Raw genomic sequence first — 22,380 nt, 5'->3', positions numbered from 1 at the left:
TTGGTCGTGTTTCCCCAAAGTAATGACATTGGGGGGCACATGTATTTCACCCCAAGATTAAGACTTAGGTCATTTATTGATTGTGGGAAGCTCGGTACTGAAGCTGGCAGGAAACATTTATGTCTTGAAAGTTGCTAACATTCCTGGATCAATGCTTAAAGCACATTCATCCAACGTGTAATTGGCGTTAATGACTTTGGGAATATACATTAATGGCTGATTTCACAAATCGTCTTGTCATCAAGTTGTACGAATAGTTTATGAAGCAATAATAAAACACGCTGTCGTGATTATGATTACTAATACGGTAATTGGTGGAGTCCGAATCGTGCGTTTTGGCAACGTTTTATTTCTGATTAAACGTTAATGGGAGCTTTATGATGAAGTTGATTTCCTTTCCAGAAAGGTGATAAACACTTCTTTTATGCAACAGAACGGTTTGTAGGTTTTGTTTGGAAGATATCTAACGAAATAAACAGGTCATTAAAAACGAATCGTAGGGTAAAATTCATCGTTGTCGTGGGAATGATTGTAGCAAGAGAGAGTGTCACGATGGGGGACATCAAGAACGGGTCTCACACATTGTACCCATGTGTTTGTTTGATTGTTGTATAACGCCGCACTAAGCAGTAGTCCATTGTAACCATGTGTTTAATTGTTTGTTTGTTGTGTAACGCCGCACTCAGCAATATTCCATTGTAACCATGTGTTTAATTGTTTGTTTGTTGTTTAACGCCGCACTTAGCAGTATTCCCTTGTAACGATATGTTTAATTGTTTGTTTGTTGCTTAACGCCGCACTTAGCAATATTCCATTGTAACCATGTGTTTAATTGTTTGTTTGTTGTTTAACGCCGCACTTAGCAATATTCCATTGTAACCATGTGTTTAATTGTTTGTTTGTTGTTTAACGCCGCACTTAGCAATATTCCATTGTAACCATGTGTTTAATTGTTTGTTTGTTGTTTAACGCCGCACTAAGCAGTATTCCATTGTAACGATGTGTTTAATTGTTTGTTTGTTGTGTAACGCCGCACTAAGCAGTATTCCATTGTAACCATGTATTTAATTGTTTGTTTGTTGTGTAACGCCGCACTAAGCAGTATTCCATTGTAACCATGTGTTTAATTGTTTGTTTGTTGTGTAACGCCGCACTAAGCAGTATTCCATTGTAACCATGTGTTTAATTGTTTGTTTGTTGTGTAACGCCGCCCTTAGCAATATTCCATTGTAACCATGTGTTTAATTGTTTGTTTGTTGTTTAACGCCGCACTTAGCAATATTCCATTGTACTCATGTGTTTAATTGTTTGTTTGTTGTGTAACGCCGCACTAAGCAGTATTCCATTGTAACGATGTGTTTAATTGTTTGTTTGTTGTTTAACGCCGCACTCAGCAATATTCCATTGTACTCATGTGAGGTTTCGAACCAGTGTGTTCGGTGCGGCGAACGGAAGACCACGAAGCTACCCCAACACCCGATTTAAATGAGTGAGTGAGTATGGTTCTACGCCGCTTTTAGCAATATTCCAGCGATATCACGGCGGGGAACACCAGAAATGGGCTTCACGCATTGTACCCATGTGGGGAATCGAACCCGGGTCTTCGGCGTGACGAGCGAACGCTTTACCACTAGGCTACCCGACCGCCCCCGATTTGAATGAGGAACAGTTTACATTGTAGACAGTGTGTAAAACATCTACTTTTTCCCATATTCAGAGTTGCGTCCCTTAATCGTGCAAGGATCCTACAAAAATGGGTTTGAATCCCAGAATCTCCCTGGTTATGGTCTTGGTTTGTAAGAACCAAAGTGGTACACGAGCTGCATCAATTCGGGTTTTCCATGACCATTAAGCGGACACGCTGTGATTACAGAAATACTGTTCAAAGCGGCGATGTAATCACTCAAATCGTGTGGGCATCGACCACGTTCGTTGAGTTACGATGACATACAATTTCAACCAGGTCAAACTGTGACTCACTCTATATGGTCCATTATCAAGTGATGTTATGTTCAATAGCAACTGACATCGGATACTCGTTTTGATGTCTTTTGCTCAAGCAGGAAGCACGCCGAACTTGACACTTTCGTCAAAACAACTCACCATTAGCAATCATAGTTTGTCAGAAAGGTAAAACAATAAGCTAAAAGGTTTTGATTTGGATAAGCATGGCCATTATCCATTCATTTGATAAATGCCTTTATATTTCACACATCGCGACCCTCCGGTACAGACACTAAGCTACAGTGAGTGAGTGAGTGAGTATGGTTTTACGCCGCTTTTAGCAATATTCCAGCAATATCACGGCGGGGGACACCAGAAATGGGCTTCACACATTGTACCCATGTCGGGACACTAAGCTACAAGAAAATTTACGAACCGAGTTAAAAGAAACATTTGGCAAAACGAGTCGATTCTTAACATGCAGGTTCAATTTCTGCAAAACTATCATTTTCTTAAGTATAACGTACGTTTGACATTTGTATTCCGACACTACCTCCCCGTGGTCTAGTGGTAGAGCGTCCGCACCGAGAGCGGGAGGTCGGGGGTTCGAACCCCGGCCGCGTCATGCCAAAAGACATAAAAGATGGTACTTGTTGTTACCCTGTCTGGCGCTCGGCATTAAGGGGCTAAAACAAGGACTGGTCGGCTCTGAGTCAGAATACTTTGTCTGAGTGGGGTATTCATGTTAAACTGCGGCATGGTATCTCAGTGTGGTAGCACTATACATCGGCATCAGTCCGGACTAGTACAAGCAGCCACACACGTGAATGTACGTCGCTATGTATGTGCAATAATCTTGGACGCGACGGTAAACCCGATTTCACCTCACCTCACCTCACCTTTATTCCGACAAAGATAGATCACAAATACAGATAGATAGAATCAAATGTCGCGCAGACGTCTTGCACGTCAAAACAACAAGGCAAGTACAATTGTATATTGACATAAGCAGATAATTACGGTTTGTCTGACCTGTCGGAACTTCCTCATGGGATTTGACACACTGAGTAGCAGCTTCTATCGTAATGCCCTATACCATGACAACATCCGGGTCTCTGCCGGCACTGACGTCAAGAACTAGAGAACTTACAACCTGGGGCAAGACATCCTAGACAATTACTTCCCATTTCCAGGTTTGTTGTCGGAAAAAGCAACGGACGTTGCCGAGACAATCCAAGTACAGGACCATTTGAATAGGACGTCTATCCCACAGAATAACCAGTCTCGATTTTCCTCCATCACTGATTCCATTGGGCGTATGACATGCTTCAACCAAGTCAGCGAGCCTGACCACCCCAAAGGCGACTAACGGGATCGGGCGGTCAGGCTCGCTGACTTGGTTGGTGTTTGTCATCGATACCAATTGCGTGGATCGATGCTCAGGATATCAATCACTGGATTGTCTGTTCCAGACTCGATTATTTACAGACCGCCGTCATATAGCTGGAATATTGCTGAGTGCGGCGTTAAACAACCAACCAACCAACCAACCAATTGGGTGTAAAAGCAACAGAGCGGTGAAAAGTATATGAATGGAACACTGGACACTAGTAATGACCTCAGGTGTTCGCGAAAAGGGCAAGCATATTCCTGCCCTGCCGGTAGCACCTGGGCCCACTTGCACAAAGCGATCTTAGCGCTAAGACTATTGTAAGCCTATGTTAAAGTATGGGAGTTACGATCATCTTAGTGCTAAGATCGCTCTGTGCAAGAGGGCCCTGGTCTGACCGCGTCTTCATTGGCGTGTTATTAACATTAGTTTACTTCATAAATAATTTCTCATTACCTAATATTTATGATATCACTGCAGTATATAGTTACTGACGAAAGTATAGTATGAAGTATGAAGAAAGCGAACTGTTGAAATGGTGTCCTCCCATATTGCAGACCGCTTGTTATCATAATTGTGATGGTCTTTAACATGTTGCAATTATAATGGTATGATCCACTCACAGAATAAAAAAAAAGTTTCGCTTGAGAATTTAGCATTTGTTGACCATTATACAGAAAAAGCATTAGACACAATGCACTGAATGGATACCCTAGTATACATTCTGTATACATGTGTACAATTCATCCTAATTTAAGTAAATGTTCCAAGGCATCTACACACTCAACCAGAGTTTTCGGGCCATTTCTCAACTGTTCCTTTAGTTTGAACAGTCGGGTTTCCAATAGTCAGCTTTCCCTCCATGTCGAGCAATATTCCAGCAGCTCCAGTCATTTCACAACTTTTGAGATACAGTCGCGCATGCTCTTTCTACAAAGATTTCAAAGAGTGTCAAACGACTTTTGCTGAGAAGTTGTTTCATCAAGGTTACAGTAAAGTGTAATGTGGACATGTGGTGGACATTTCCAAATGTGACGCATCAGGGACAAAAAATGATGTCCCATGCAATTCCCTATTTTAACTTGTACCATATCTCTGAAGCGCTTTTCTGGTGTCCCCCACCGTGATATTGCTGGAATATTGCTAAAAGCGGCGTAAAACCATACTCACTCACTCACTCACTGTACCATATCTTCCTGCGTTTTTTTCAGTGAACAATTTACTTGCCTGTGCATGTGTTTGTGACGGGTGCCACCGGTGGGGCAGGGTACGCTCACCTTTTCATAAACACCTGGTATCATTATTTAATAGTGATTCATAAACACATGTTCATGATATAGTCGGAATCGTACAATCGACTATGCTTTTTGCAGTATTTCAACTGGAACGCTCGTTTTTGTTGTTTTATTTGTATTCTCTCTTAAATGAGAAGGGGCAGCTCTAAAGTACATCTGATTGACTTTGGCTCTTTCTGATATCTCTATCTTCTTGATGTGTTCCACAAATCTGTACACGTCTGTACGCTACTGCTGCATGGAACGGTTCGGCCTTGAATGGAAGCCTTTCAGAACCGTCCTTGGTCCGTAGTAGAGTGGTGGTTCCAGATGTTCATTGTAATGCGAGCGTCATCATCTACCCACGTTGATACGACATTGTCGTTCATGGTTTCATTTATGAGAAGCCAGTAGATGTTTGAGATGCCTGGCTAAGCTATTCCAAAGATGGGAATGTCTATTAAATAATTGGGCGAGACAAGCATCTGTTATTTTATCAACTTTACTTCTTGGTCTGCCTTATCAGCTCTGCATTTTGGGAGGTCTGCGTTATGGCAGGGAACTGTTGAAATACCAGCATGTCCAAATTCGGATTTCGTCAGCGAGTGAATATTGTTTATCATCACAGTCAGCAATAAGCCAGCTTTTATCACGGCGAACTATAAATAATAGAGTTCACACGAGGAAGACAAACCAATGGTTGATATTAAGTACAACGTTCACTGTGTGGGGATACGATGACAAGCAGCCATCCAAGATTTCGTAAAAAAAGTAATAGTTAAATAATGAAGTGAAGAAATGTAAACGTCAACACCAGAGACCAACCATCCGACGAAACACACGCCATTAGGCGCAAAAGACAAAACAGCTGACCACCGAAAATCAGCGATATCACCAGGTGATCGCGTAAAGGCCAACATTTCCTGTCCCAGCGGCAGAATCCGGCATGAAAACAATCCTCGTAAAAAAGTCTGTGTTTGTTGCCCGACATCGCATACAAACGAGACCAACCAGCATACTCCATGACGTTTTCAACGACTACAAAACGACAATTTTCTTGAAAAACCACCATGACCTATTTTTCTGCATTATATGACGTCACAAACGATATTACACGCTTAAGAAACTTTTTAGCACTAACACACCCTATTGAAGGAACGTCCTTTCAGAATAAATATCATTTCGCATATTGGCTAAACGAAAACCAGTGCTAAGTGCTGGTCACACGACGTTTCTGTGTAATAGCGCGGTAACAATATCATATTCGCAAGATCCGCTTCAGCAAATCCTAAAGCAGACGTTGTGATAAAATCATGTCATAATGTTATTATCTAAAAAATAATCAGGTTCCCGATGGCTCTGTGGATAGTAAAATGCAATACACACATTTTACACAGCGTGCAGACCATTAAAACCATTCCCTCGGTCTACCTGTAATGTTCCAGGCGTCAATACATTTATCCTCCGGGGTTCCGTCTGGGTCTATGAGTAAACACAGCATGGTTCTGCCTAACCTTGTTAATGCTGGCGTATGGGTACTGAAGGGATGGATTTAATACAGGTGCTTTATATTCATGCAGGCAACTCGACTGATGCTGCAAGGAACTACAGTTCTAGACATTTCATCTACTAAGCAAACCGGGATCAGGCTGGCAATTTACGTCAAATAATCCCGAAAGACTGTGTTCAGCTGGTTGGATGTGGAAGGGGTGTTATAGAGGCGATGGTGTTGATGCTATATTTATTAACTTCTTTATTTATTAATGTGCAGCTGCCATATAGAACAGCATCGTGGAAAATGCTTCAAACGATGAAGAACATGTCAAATTTATTTGACAACCATGTTTACATTTTCTAGTCATCTGTTAAACTTGACATTTTCACTTGTCGCTAAGCCATTCTCAGGTCAATGGATGAGAAAAACATGTAACTGACAAGATGACATCAATATCCTCTATTCGCTATAAACTAGATAACGATATACCCAGTTTTGTGAGTGACATAACAAAGACGATGCCTCCCGTTTGCAGGTTTACAGGAATAGATTGATTGATTGATTGTTGTTTAACGCCGCACTCAGCCATATTCCAGCTTTATAACAGCGGTCTGTAAATAATCGTGTCTGGACCAGAACAAGTCAGCGAGCCTGATCACCCGATCCCGTTAGTCGCCTCTTACGACAAGCATAGTCGCCTTTTTACGGCAAGCATGGATTGCTGAAGACGTATTCTACCCCGGATCTTTTCGGGTCTCAGGAATAGGTGTTCTGTCGGGTTCCCTCAGAATGAAGTTTACATGAGTTCTGTAAGGCAACCACTCCACCCTCCTACACGAGGTCAATGGACTTCATGCTCATAGAAATGTGTTGTGCTTGTATACGCCCATGTGTTATAACATCCCAGCTTTGTATATGGGTCGTATATGTACTGGGCGTACTCTTACTCAGGTTGTAATCAGGTTGTATTCAAATTGTGTTATTGGTGTTTTTGCATTTCATATCGTACTGTTTGGGAATAAATAGTGTTAATAAAACGTATCTTTCTTCTTTGTCAGGAGCGAGTAACTATAGCTCCAGTGAGGGAATATGCTATGTGTGATTAATGAGGAAGTATAAACTCTGACATTGAGATGGGGTAAGGTCCTATAACAATACTTTAAGAGGAATTTGAATAATTTAACAGGCATTATTGTCAATGAGGATTGACACCCCCCAAAAAAAGAATAATAATAAAATAAAATAAATAATAAGATATTTTTTTTAAATTAATAAATAAATAAATGAATAAAATAATAATAATAATAAAATAATAATAAAGATAATAAAAAAAAAATCCTATTAAAAACAAACTGCGTTCTTTAGGACATTTTATATCATATTTTAAGGTCATTGATGTTTGTATTGAAAAAAGTTCAAAATTCAGACTAATACAAATACACTGAATGAACGTGCAACACAAATTATTTGAAATGTAATGTTTTAGAAATGTAGCTAATTGAAAACTTTCGTTAAATTTGGACATGCTGAGTTTAATTTTCCCCCAGCAAGTCATTGATTGACCAAACAGCTAATGTTTTTCAATCTCACAAACACGTAAACCCCAAATGTGTTCAATAACTGTTAATGACGATGTCCCGTTATGAGGCGCTACCTTCCATGGACCGGTATTGATTTATAGCATGAGTAGCTTTATCAGGAATCCAAGAGGATTTCCATTTTCGATTACTCTTGTAAAACGTTTTTGGGACTAATTTGAGTTTGATGAAAACTATTTTACCAACGTTTTTACTGTCAAACGAAAAGTAATAACTGGCATTCCATCTAGCAGTTGTCACCAGGACGGAAAACATCTGACATAGCTTCGAGGCTGAAGTCTTTATCCTTTGTAAATGTGATACATCTCCTTTGTTGCAAAATGTTAGCTATCAGATTTTTGAGATCTTGAAAATTAGGTGAGGTGAGGTGAAATGGAGTTTAACGTCGCGTCCAAGATTATTGCACTTATATAGCGATGTGCATGCACGTGTGTGTGTGTGTGGCTGCTTGTACTAGTCCGGACTGATGCCGATGCTAGCTCACTGATATACCATGCCGCAGTTTAACATGAATACCCCTCTCAGACACTGTATACTGACTCCGAGCTGACCAGTCCTTGTTTTAACCCCTTAATGCCGAGCGCCAGGCAGGGTAACAACAAGTACCATATTTTAACGTCTTTTGGTATGACGCGGCCGGGGATCGAAACCCGGACCTTCCGCTCTCCGGGCGGACGCTCTACCACTAGACCACGGAGGCGGTCTATTGAAAATTATTGACTAGATAGTCCACAAAGTAATAAATGTAGGAATGTTTCAAAGTATTTTCCAGGTTTAATCCCTGCTCTCCTAAATAAAAACGATAAAACCCTTTCCACATTCATAAGAAATGTCACGAGCATGTGTTTATGAATCAACACTATCAAATAGTGATGATGTCAGGTGTTCGCGAAAAGGTGCAGCGGTTATGTTCCTTTACCGATGTGAAACCACAAACTGTCCTACTGGTGTGCATGAACATAGACGCAGAATAGCCACATCACCATATCATCTTCCTGTCTTCCTATTTAAATGTCCCACCTACGTGTCTGCTCACCTACGTAAGTATTTGTTGAGAGGAAAGCTTGTTCTCTCACACCGCTGTACCAACAAGATGAAGTTTCTTCTTCCTGACATATTTACAAGATATCTGTAATGGTAAACCCACCCACCTAAAATCATGAAAATGACCAGATACGCATCAAGTATACATCAGCGTATGGTTTGTTTTTATGGTGACTGAGCTCCCAATTATTCCACAATTATTCACCGAATTCAAGCCTGAACGAGAAAGCCATGAAGATGATCAGACATCTGGAAGACCATTCGAAGTCATCACTGATTAAATGATTGCTTGAATAGAGGTCTTGATTTTGCAGCATCGACGTATTAATATAGATGAAACAGCCAATGAGTGTACAACCTGTCAACAATAATTCATGAGTATTTTGGAATGGTAAGAGAATAAGGCGGGTCGTAAACTCCGAGGAATGGATCATGAGGGTCAATCTTTCATGCACGGCTTGTCACAGTTGATGGACAAGGAATCACCACTGGCATCCTGAATCCCAACAGCGTTCTATGCACTGGAAGCACCATGCGTCCCACCAACAAAGACGTTCCGTTGGCAGGCTCGATGTTGGCAAATGTTTTCTTGCATCCAACAGGAAGTTTGTTTGTTTGTTGTTTAACGCCGCACTCGACAATATTCCAGCTATATGACGGCTATCTGTATATTAATCGAGACTGGACTAGACAATCCAGTAATTGACATCATGAGCATCGATCCACGCAATTGGGATTGATGACATGCATCAGCCAAGTCAGCGAGCCTGTCAACCCGATCCAGTTAGTCGCCTCTTACGGCAAGCAGAGTCGCCTCTTACGACAAGCATAGTCTTATGCCTTACAGTATTGCCTGATGATCAAGCTATCAAAGAAAAACGGAGATGAATGTTGACAGGTGGAGTACTGCTGCTCCTTCACAACGCACCAGAGCACAACTCGAGGATTGCTCAAGCTGCCATCCGCATCTGTGGTGCCGTGTACCTTAACCACTCACACAAAAGTCTAGACCTGTTACTTTCTGTTCCGGAAATTGAAAGCATACTTTCGTGGTACCCGGTTTAAAGATGATGGAAGTCTTAAGGTCTCAACAGAAGGGTGTTTCATGGACCAGTCAGAATACAATTTTGCTGATGTAAGTACCTTTAAGGTGAAAAGGCCAAAAACTTTCAGGTTGAGGGGATTATATTGAAAAGTGGTGCAGACATATATGGACTAGGTAACCTCCTTTGACGTGACCTGTTCCTTGTGTCTTCCCCTACTTCTGTGCCCTACTTCACATTCGTTCGCCTACCGAGGTTTCCTTTCTGCTACTCAGCCTATATTATTGTTATCACCTACCTGGGTGTCCTTCTTTCTAAGAATCAGCCCACATTATTGTCCCACAACACACACCCTCTGTGGGGGGCACGGGTGGCCCAGTCGTCTAAGGCGCCGCGATTCGCTGTGCAGAGTTGCGTCCTTTGGGCACGCCAGAAACCTATGATTGTGGGTTCGAATCCCGGTTCTCCCCAATCATGTTTCTAGGTTTGTCAGCACCATACCCGTGCTCGTGGGTTTCACCGAAGTGGTAAACGTTTGAGACCTGCATCACTTCGGGCTTTCCTTCCACATTAAGCTGACACGCCGTGATATAACTGGAATAGCGTTAAAAGCAGCGTTAAACCCAACTCACTCACTCACACCATCTGTGCGTCCCCGAGTTACTTGTGCTCCCTTCACATGTAATCACCTACCTAGGTGTCCTTTCCAAGAATCAGCCTACATTATTATTCCACAGGGGCGGTCGGGTAGCCTAGTGGTTAAAGCGTTCGCTCGTCACGCCGAAGACCCGGGTTCGATTCCCGACATGGGTACAATTTGTGAAGCCCATTTCTGGTGTTCCCCGCCGTGATATTTCTGGAATATTGCTAAAAGCGGCGTAAAACCATACTCACTCACTCACTCACTATTATTCCACAACAAGACGTCCTCTATGCGCATCCCCTAGCGAAATATCCTCCTTTGACATGTAATCACCTACCTGGATGTCCTTCTTCCTACAAGACAGCCTACACTATTGTCCCGAGTTCCATGTCCATCACGGTCAATCCTCTCACTTTGCTGTGATGACCTCTATTTCTTTAGTCCCGCATTTCCCCAACATCCAGCTAACCTTCAACCTTCTAACATGCCTATGTACCGTCCCGTCTATACCTGAATCAGTTACCATTATCTACAATTCCTCAGTAACAGGCATTAGCCACCCTAAGTGCCTTGGTCAGGACGTACGACATGGCACCAGACTATCCGTGTCCATGGAACCCCATGTCAGAGACTGGAATCAGTCAACGACTGAATTAACATTGAAATCTAATTTGTGGGTGGCTGTGGATACTCTTAGTCTCACTGAAACATTCCACATCTAGTTTATGCCAAGCTTGTCATCAGAAAACGCGATATAATTAAATCAACAAGAGAAAGGTTGACATCAACGTAACTGGCCTGTCTGTATCTGACACATGATTGCTACATTCCATGCAGGGTCCTACATATGAATAATTAATAAGCTCCTGCGCATGCGTTATGAGAATCGCGTATCTTTATATTAGATTGAAATTATTTACATAAACATGTAAAATTAGAAGTTGTAAAGTTTCCGGAGAGAGCAGGCTGAAGGTTATATTTCATTATATTTGTCTCTGGTGCTGAGAAGACATGTAAATTAAATCTTGTCACTGCGGCTCATGCCTAACTCCCCAGTGATATTTACAACGTGTTGAGGCGTAATGAAGATTTATGTATTTTGTGTATAATGCCTATAAGTCTGTGCCCGAGGAAGAGCAAACCTTTTTGTATAATTGGTGCAAACGGCACTGATAAAACGAAGGACGCATAGAGAGTACCAATAGAGAGTAGTTACTATGTGGCACGATCAGCATGTCTGCATACGCTCTGACTCTTTGTTAATTATTGAAACATCCTTAATTCCATCCACTCCACTGAAGACCACACATGTCATTAAGACAGCTTTAAGTAACGACTACATCAGTCTTAAGTGACACTGATGTAACGACATCTCCCAAAACGACACGACTGCAGAATACCCAATAATCTTCACAGATCGTCTTGCCCTCGGCCGTAGTTAACAGCCTCTTAGGTTGATGGGCCTCCAGTGGTTTAGACGTCCCCTGGGAGCTGGGAATCTCTGAAACCATGCTGTCTGTGACGGCTGGAGTTACCACCAGCTGCTCTGACGGAACCACGTGTGTTCCAGGGAGACATCTTCGTTGCGGTGTTCCACATGGCTCCTATTCTTTTGAGTAGTTGTCGAGGAGATGGGAGGATGTATATGCGTGTTGTATCGTGGCAGTTATATAACTGTACATTTTGTACATATTTCCACGAGATTATGAAACAGTGTCCTGCGTAAGTGTGCTGACCATGTTTTCAACATAATTCTTAAACACCGCCTCCGTGGTCTTGTGGTAGAGCGTCCATCCGGAAAGCGGGTGGTTCGGGGTTCGATCTCCGGCCGCGTCATACCAAAAGACGTTAAAAGATGGTACTTGTTGTTACCCTGTCTGGCGCTCGGCATTAAGGGGCTAAAAATAGGACTTGTCAACTCGGAGTCAGTATAATGTATCTAAATACATACGGACTTGCGCTTCCTAATGGATACGTAAATATTATAAACACCATACCAAATTACGTTGTAAAGTTATTAAAGTTAAGATTGTTTTAAGGCTGGACTTGAAGAAAGTTCTTGTTCAAGCGTATGTACAACTGACACTTTTAGCATTCAGTATGTAATTCATACATGTTGGTTGATCAAGTAGATGTATAACGTATACTCATTATTTGTATTATTGTGAAAGTGGAACAAACAGGCGGGCAAGAGAAATTATACACTTGGAAATTGATTTGACCAAAAGACAAACGTTATCAAACGGTTACTTGGCTAAAAACAGTCGCCGAAACACTCCAAAACACATCTAGGATAGCTTATGATCCGGGGTAGAATAGGTCTTCAGCAAACCATGCTTGCTGTAAAAGGCGACAATGCTTGCCGTAAGAGGCGACAAACGGGATCGGGTGGTCAGGCTCGCTGACTTAGTTGATGCACTTGGTCATTGATCCCAATTGCGTGGATCGACGCTCATGATATTAATCACTGGATTGTCTGGTCCAGACTCGATTAGTTGCCGTCATATAGCTGGAATATTGCTGAGGGCTGCGTTAAACAACAAACCAACCAATCAACCATCAACCAATCACCATCGAATAATCATTTCTTGTTCATTTATAGCCATCATCCAAGATGGTGTATCTTTTCTTTTGACGGCAGTTTGCATGAAATGGTTATTGAGGAGAGATATAAAGGTTGGTGAAAATAGACAATTGTATTTACCACTTTGTTTCATTTTCTGACACAAAAGGAAACAGCAGGCCTTGACGTCATGTCGGGATACTTCAGGTACAGTTCGGGGCGGTCGGGTAACCTAGTGGTTAAAGCGTTCGCTCGTCACGCCGAAGACCCGGGTTCGATTCCCGACATGGGTACAATGTGTGAAGCCCATTTCTGGTGTCCCCATTTGTGATATTGCTTGAATATTGCTAAAAGCGGCGTAAAACCAAACTCACTCACTCAAGTACAGTTCCTGGAACAATACAGTCCCAGGAAACGACATTATATAGAAGCAATGTCGTTATAGCGAGTGACTGGATAATGTAAGTAAGTGAGCGAATGGACGACCATACACGTGTTGTACTTGAGTTAAAAGGCGCTATCTGTTCTGGCCTTGTACCTATCCGATGCCCACTGTAATTACATTTCACACCCAGAACGACGAGGGAATTAGTGCCCGTATTTCCTCTCTGGGTACAACACACACGTTCCATAGCACATGGTTTTGCAAGAATGTACCAACTTTAACAGACTGCTTGACAATCACCTATATGCTGAAACGTTTAGTCTTTGTCATGAATGTACTACCATTATAGGTGAATATGTTTATAAACGGGACACTGAAGTATTGAAAAGAATCTGTAATAATCTCATTTAGATGTCCGACACCTGTCTAAACCAACAATGTAAAGATTCCAGCTCAAAGAACGGAAGGAAATCCCCTTATGTTGAAGCACACTCTGGTTCGTGGTTTGTCTTGAGTTACATCCAAACACGGACCTTTAAAACTCTGATGCAAAGCCGTGACCAGACACCGTGTTTGTTTTCGACACAAAGGATGAAGAAGCAATCCCTTCACGCAACTAAATCTCACCTCCCGTCACGCGGGATCAGCCATGTCACCCGAGTGGGCAACTTTCCCGATACTATCTGCCTCCTTGTCAGAGGCCAGTATTACTGCTAGAACGTATAATCAACTGACGTCCGTTCTTGTTATGCAATTCCGTTCAGCTATGACTCTATAGCTATAAGGTCTTAATGTAACTATACCGTGTCTGATACTGCAGTAATCTAGGCTTGCCAAACATTATGGACTTGCATACGTTGTATTGGATATATTTGTTTCAGGGTCTGTATGATAGACAAGAGGGATAGGCTGAACACTCATTTACAAGAGCCCCTCTCCAATGCTGTAGGAAGACAAAATAAGGAAACTTGGCTATTGTAATCAGCTAAATTTGTTGAAAGAATAACATTAGAATGCAGGTAATCCACAGTGACGATTCAGACTTGTACAGCTATGGTTCATCAGACTTAAACATCATTGTTGAGATTTAAGATTCATGATTGAGACTGCTACAGTAACAGTTCCAGAGTGAATGTTCAGACATTATTCAGAAGAGAATCTGGACATGGAGCAGTGTGAATCTGGACATGGAGCAGTGTGAACCCGGACATTGAGCAGTGTGAACCTGGACATGGATCAGAGTGAATCTGGACATGGAGCAGAGTGAATCTGGAAATGGAGGAGTGTGAATCTGGACATGGAGCAGAGTGAATCTGGACATGGAGCAGAGTGAATCTGGACATGGAGCAGAGTGAATCTGGACATGGAGCAGGGTGAATCTGGACATGGAGCAGGGTGAATCTGGACATGGAGCAGGGTGAATCTGGACATGGAGCAGGATGAATCTGGACATGGAGCAGAGTGAATCTGGGCATGTAGCAGAGTGAATCTGGACATTGAGCAGGGTGAATCTGGACATGGACCAGAGTGAATCTGGACATGGACCAGAGTGAATCTGGACATGGAGGCAGAGTGAATCTGGACATGGAGCAGTGTGAACCTGGACATGGAGCAGAGTGAATCTGGACATGGAGCAGTGTTAACCTGGACATGGAGCAGAGTGAATCTGGACATGGAGCAGAGTGAATCTGGACATGGAGCAGAGTGAACCCGGACATGGAGCAGTGTTAACCTGGACATGGAGCAGAGTGAATCTGGACATGGAGCAGAGTGAATCTGGACATGGAGCAGTGTGAACCTGGACATGGAACAGTGTCAACCTGGACATGGAGCAGTGTTAACCTGGACATGGAGCAGAGTGAATCTGGACATGGAGCAGAGTGAATCTGGACATGGAGCAGGATGAATCTGGACATGGAGCAGTGTTAACCTGGACATGGAGCAGTGTGAACCCGTACATGGAGCAGAGTGAATCTGGACATTGAGCAGTGTGAATGTGGACATGGAGGAGTGTGAATCTGGACATGGAGCAGTGTGAACCTGGACATGGAGCAGAGTGAATCTGGACATGGAGCAGTGTTAACCTGGACATGGAACAGTGTGAATCCGGACATGGAGCAGAGTGAATCTGGACATGGAGAAGAGTGAATCTGGACATGGAGCAGGATGAATCTGGACATGGAGCAGTGTTAACCTGGACATGGAGCAGTGTGAACCCGGACATGGAGCAGAGTGAACCCGGACATGGATCAGTGTTAACCTGGACATGGAGGAGTGTGAATCTGGACATGGAGCAGAGTGAATCTGGACATGGAACAGTGTTAACCCGGACATGGAACAGTGTTAACCTGGACATGGAACAGTGTGAACCCGGACATGGAGCAGAGTGAATCTGGACATGGAGCAGTGTGAATCTGGACATGGAGCAGAGTGAATCTTGACATGGAGCAGAGTGAACCTGGACATGGAGCAGTGTGAACCCGGACATGGAGGAGTTTGAACCCGGACATGGAGCAGAGTGAATCTGGACATGGAGCTGGATGAATCTGGACATGGAGCAGTGTTAACCTGGACATGGAGCAGTGTGAACCCGGACATGGAGCAGAGTGAATCTGGACATGGAGCAGTGTGAATGTGGACATGGAGGAGTGTGAATCTGGACATGGAGCAGTGTGAACCTGGACATGGAGCAGAGTGAATCTGGACATGGAGCAGTGTTAACCTGGACATGGAACAGTGTGAATCCGGACATGGAGCAGAGTGAATCTGGACATGGAGCAGTGTGAATCTGGACATGGAGCAGAGTGAATCTGGACATGGAGCAGAGTGAATCTGGACATGGAGGAGTGTGAACCTGGACATGGAGCAGAGTGAATCTGGACATGGAGAAGAGTGAATCTGGACATGGAGCAGGATGAATCTGGACATGGAGCAGTGTTAACCTGGACATGGAGCAGTGTGAACCCGGACATGGAGCAGAGTGAACCCGGACATGGAGCAGTGTTAACCTGGACATGGAGGAGTGTGAATCTGGACATGGAGCAGAGTGAATCTGGACATGGAGCAGTGTTAACCCGGACATGGAACAGTGTTAACCTGGACATGGAACAGTGTGAACCCGGACATGGAGCAGAGTGAATCTGGACATGGAGCAGTGTGAATCTGGACATGGAGCAGAGTGAATCTGGACATGGAGCAGAGTGAACCTGGACATGGAGCAGTGTGAACCCGGACATGGAGGAGTTTGAACCTGGACATGGAGCAGAGTGAATCTGGACATGGAGCAGAGTGAATCTGGACATGGAGCAGAGTGAATCTGGACATGGAGCAGAGTGAATCTGGACATGGAGCAGTGTGAACCCGGACATGGAGGAGTGTTAACCTGGACATGGAACAGTGTGAATCCGGACATGGAGCAGAGTGAATCTGGACATGGAGCAGTGTGAATCTGGACATGGAGCAGAGTGAATCTGGACATGGAGCAGAGTGAATCTGGACATGGAGGAGTGTGAACCTGGACATGGAGCAGAGTGAATCTGGACATGGAGAAGAGTGAATCTGGACATGGAGCAGGATGAATCTGGACATGGAGCAGTGTTAACCTGGACATGGAGCAGTGTGAACCCGGACATGGAGCAGAGTGAACCCGGACATGGAGCAGTGTTAACCTGGACATGGAGGAGTGTGAATCTGGACATGGAGCAGAGTGAATCTGGACATGGAGCAGTGTTAACCCGGACATGGAACAGTGTTAACCTGGACATGGAACAGTGTGAACCCGGACATGGAGCAGAGTGAATCTGGACATGGAGCAGTGTGAATCTGGACATGGAGCAGAGTGAATCTGGACATGGAGCAGAGTGAACCTGGACATGGAGCAGTGTGAACCCGGACATGGAGGAGTTTGAACCTGGACATGGAGCAGAGTAAATCTGGACATGGAGCAGAGTGAATCTGGACATGGAGCAGAGTGAATCTGGACATGGAGCAGAGTGAATCTGGACATGGAGGAGTGTGAACCTGGACAAGGAGCAGAGTGAATCTGGACATGGAGGAGTGTGAATCTGGACATGGAGCAGTGTTAACCTGGACATGGAGCAGAGTGAATCTGGACATGGAGCAGAGTGAATCTGGACATGGAGCAGAGTGAATCTGGACATGGAGGAGTGTGAACCCGGACATGGGGCAGAGTGAACCCGGACATGGAGCAGAGTGGACCTGGACCTGGAGCAGAGTGGACCTGGACCTGGAGCAGGGTGAATCTGGACATGGAGCAGAGTGAATCTGGACATGGAACAGTGTTAACCCGGACATGGAACAGTGTTAACCTGGACATGGAACAGTGTGAACCCGGACATGGAGCAGAGTGAATCTGGACATGGAGCAGTGTAAATCTGGACATGGAGCAGAGTGAATCTTGACATGGAGCAGAGTGAACCTGGACATGGAGCAGTGTGAACCCGGACATGGAGGAGTTTGAACCCGGACATGGAGCAGAGTGAATCTGGACATGGAGCTGGATGAATCTGGACATGGAGCAGTGTTAACCTGGACATGGAGCAGTGTGAACCCGGACATGGAGCAGAGTGAATCTGGACATGGAGCAGTGTGAATGTGGACATGGAGGAGTGTGAATCTGGACATGGAGCAGTGTGAACCTGGACATGGAGCAGAGTGAATCTGGACATGGAGCAGTGTTAACCTGGACATGGAACAGTGTGAATCCGGACATGGAGCAGAGTGAATCTGGACATGGAGCAGTGTGAATCTGGACATGGAGCAGAGTGAATCTGGACATGGAGCAGAGTGAATCTGGACATGGAGGAGTGTGAACCTGGACATGGAGCAGAGTGAATCTGGACATGGAGAAGAGTGAATCTGGACATGGAGCAGGATGAATCTGGACATGGAGCAGTGTTAACCTGGACATGGAGCAGTGTGAACCCGGACATGGAGCAGAGTGAACCCGGACATGGAGCAGTGTTAACCTGGACATGGAGGAGTGTGAATCTGGACATGGAGCAGAGTGAATCTGGACATGGAGCAGTGTTAACCCGGACATGGAACAGTGTTAACCTGGACATGGAACAGTGTGAACCCGGACATGGAGCAGAGTGAATCTGGACATGGAGCAGTGTGAATCTGGACATGGAGCAGAGTGAATCTGGACATGGAGCAGAGTGAACCTGGACATGGAGCAGTGTGAACCCGGACATGGAGGAGTTTGAACCTGGACATGGAGCAGAGTGAATCTGGACATGGAGCAGAGTGAATCTGGACATGGAACAGAGTGAATCTGGACATGGAGTAGAGTGAATCTGGACATGGAGGAGTGTGAACCTGGACAAGGAGCAGAGTGAATCTGGACATGGAGGAGTGTGAATCTGGACATGGAGCAGTGTTAACCTGGACATGGAGCAGAGTGCATCTGGACATGGAGCAGAGTGAATCTGGACATGGAGCAGAGTGAATCTGGACATGGAGGAGTGTGAACCCGGACATGGGGCAGAGTGAACCCGGACATGGAGCAGAGTGGACCTGGACCTGGAGCAGAGTGGACCTGGACCTGGAGCAGGGTGAATCTGGACATGGAGCAGAGTGAATCTGGACATGGAGCAGAGTGAATCTGGACATGGAGGAGTGTGAACCCGGACATGGGGCAGAGTGAACCCGGACATGGAGCAGAGTGGACCTGGACCTGGAGCAGTGTGAATCTGGACATGGAGCAGAGTGAATCTGGACATGGAGCAGAGTGAATCTGGACATGGTGGAGTGTGAATCTGGGCATGGAGCAGAGTGAATCTGGACATGGAGCAGAGTGAATCTGGACATGGAGCAGTGTTAACCCGGACATGGAACAGTGTTAACCTGGACATGGAACAGTGTGAACCCGGACAAGGAGCAGAGTGAATCTGGACATGGAGCAGTGTGAATCTGGACATGGAGCAGAGTGAATCTGGACATGGAGCAGAGTGAACCTGGACATGGAGCAGTGTGAACCCGGACATGGAGGAGTTTGAACCTGGACATGGAGCAGAGTGAATCTGGACATGGAGCAGAGTGAATCTGGACATGGAGCAGAGTGAATCTGGACATGGAGCAGAGTGAATCTGGACATGGAGGAGTGTGAACCTGGACAAGGAGCAGAGTGAATCTGGACATGGAGGAGTGTGAATCTGGACATGGAGCAGTGTTAACCTGGACATGGAGCAGAGTGAATCTGGACATGGAGCAGAGTGAATCTGGACATGGAGCAGAGTGAATCTGGACATGGAGGAGTGTGAACCCGGACATGGGGCAGAGTGAACCCGGACATGGAGCAGAGTGGACCTGGACCTGGAGCAGAGTGGACCTGGACCTGGAGCAGGGTGAATCTGGACATGGAGCAGAGTGAATCTGGACATGGAGCAGAGTGAATCTGGACATGGAGGAGTGTGAACCCGGACATGGGGCAGAGTGAACCCGGACATGGAGCAGAGTGGACCTGGACCTGGAGCAGTGTGAATCTGGACATGGAGCAGAGTGAATCTGGACATGGAGCAGAGTGAATCTGGACATGGTGGAGTGTGAATCTGGGCATGGAGCAGAGTGAATCTGGACATGGAGCAGAGTGAATCTGGACATGGAGCAGGGTGAATCTGGACATGGAGCAGGGTGAATCTGGACATGGAGCAGGATGAACCTGGACATGGAGCAGAGTGAATCTGGACATGGAGCAGGGTGAATCTGGACATGGAGCAGGATGAACCTGGACATGGAGCAGAGTGAATCTGGACATGGAGGAGGGTGAATCTGGACATGGGGCAGGGTGAATCTGGACATGGAGCAGTGTCAACCCGGACATGGAGGAGTTTGAACCTGGACATGGAGCAGTGTGAATCTGGGCATGGAGCAGAGTGAATCTGGACATGGAGCAGTCTTGATGCGAACATCACTCAACTCCCCATTAATCAAAGAATTTCTTCAAAGAAAGGGATTTCTTCAATAATACTGTTGACAAAATGGCGGATTCATTAATAGAAGAAATTTGAAATGGTTATGTCGTCGACACAAACATAAGTTCCCTTGATTCAAACAGGTGGACAATATGATATTTACATTACACTGCCGTGTTGTGGAATAGTATTTGAATGTATATATGTTAAGAGAGGGTGAAAGAGGAAAAAGAAATCCGTCTATTCGTTTGTTGTTTAACGCCGCACTCAGCAATATTCCAGCTGTATGACGGTGGGCTGTAAATAATAAATTCTTGAAGAGACAATCCAGTGATTGATATGAGCATCAATCCACGCATTTAGGATACGATGACGTGCATTAACCAAGTCAGCGAGCCTGACCACCCGATTCCGATAGTCGCTTCTTAGGACAAGCATGGGATTCTGAAGACCAAATTCTAACCCGGGTCTTCACGCATGTCTCTTTACGTATTTGTCATTTAACAATTCTACGACCTCTGGCTATGAGTTGGTTAATGAGTCGAATGTTAATCAATCGCTAACGGAACGATAACAAGTTGATATTCCTCATATAAAATTTGGTATTATGTATTACCCTTGGTAAAATAAATGGTATGATACGCCAAAGTATGCATATAGTACGTCAAAGTAAGGAGCTTAAGCTCATTACCAAAATGGCTTAAAGACCCCAAAAGAAACATTTGCGAAATGAGATGTGATGGACTAAAATACACAATCGCATGACACTGAGCCATCCAACCTCTGAAGCTGATACGAAATCAAGAGCTCCCGGGGAACACAGATACGAAGTTTGATGATTAAAAAATTGCACGGCACAGTTTCACATTTACTCCCTCCCTTCAGAAAACTATTACAAAAGCTCGATTCAATCTGGATCAGATTCAAACAAAAACACTTATTGATTCACGTGATAGAATCTGCCATAAAACGCTATCCTTGCCCCTTCTGATGCGGGCAGTTGCAGGATCGCAATTTTTAATACCGTTGCCATGGTGAGAGTCGTATGGGAATTTTGGAAAAAAACTGAATTTCTGCACACAGTGGCAATATTTGCAGGAACATTGGCGGGTCAGCAACTCCGAGTATTATTCCTGACATCGGATCACGTAACGGTATTGGTACTATTGATGATCTGTGTGGGCGTCAGTTATGATTGGGTGGCTCTTTCCTCATTTACCGTTAAGAGTTGGACATGTGACATCAACCTATGATCTAGCGAATTATTAATTCATGTGTCATTTGACAGTAATAATCAGTCCAGTGTTGAAGTAAAATAATTTTATTGCAATGGCCGGAATCCATAGTATCTGAATTATTCGTATACCAGGAATAATATGATTACACAATGACATTTAGAAAGTGGTCAAATGTAACAAATGTTATTATTTGGGATAACGAATGTGAGTTCGAATCCCGGATGGGACTCAACCATAAAAAGTACTAGAATTTGTACTTTACTAGGAAAGTTTTATCCCAAATATATATATTTGAACAGGAATAATGTATGTTCTAATATCTTGAAATTTAAGTTGCTAATTTTACTATTTATTATTTAAAATACAAATGACCATAAGCGTAACACTTTTGTAATAATATTGCCGGTTAAGTTTAATGTATTGAACAATTTGACGTGTAACCCTTTGAGGCTTGCCGCGGTTTTGCTTTTGCGATCGCGAAAACAAAATGTTGATGCATAAAAGTCAAACAGCCAGACATGTGGCATTTATGATAAACGTATCCATTCAATGTCTTATTTGGGTTAACTATAAATAACGATGCATTGATGTGAAGATCAGCTCACACACGATTTCACCGAAACTAATGTCAACAATATTGAATCAAATTTTGAATAAAATAGATTACAAACATAAGAGCATATGTACAATGGAAGATGTTTTTTTATAACCATGAATGAAATAACAGGTTTAAGTGTACTTCAGTACCGATTTGTTGACATGCTATTTCCGGTGTTACGTGTTCACGACGGCGGTCTGTCAGTAATCGAGTCTGGACCAGACACTCCA

At 44.1% G+C, this 22,380-nt stretch overlaps 1 protein-coding gene across 2 annotated transcripts in view; it reads right to left on the bottom strand.

The window, feature by feature from the left end:
• Positions 1-22,380, bottom strand: part of LOC139469337 (galanin receptor 2a-like) — a 47,105-nt gene that overhangs the window by 17,092 nt on the left and 7,633 nt on the right. The gene's annotated exons all lie outside the window — the stretch shown is intronic.

The sequence above is a fragment of the Haliotis cracherodii genome, unplaced genomic scaffold (genome assembly GCF_022045235.1).
Source record: "Haliotis cracherodii isolate W230 unplaced genomic scaffold, xgHalCrac1.p SCAF_2, whole genome shotgun sequence".
NCBI lineage: Eukaryota > Metazoa > Mollusca > Gastropoda > Lepetellida > Haliotidae > Haliotis > Haliotis cracherodii.
This window is presented reverse-complemented; position numbering and strand designations above follow the sequence as displayed.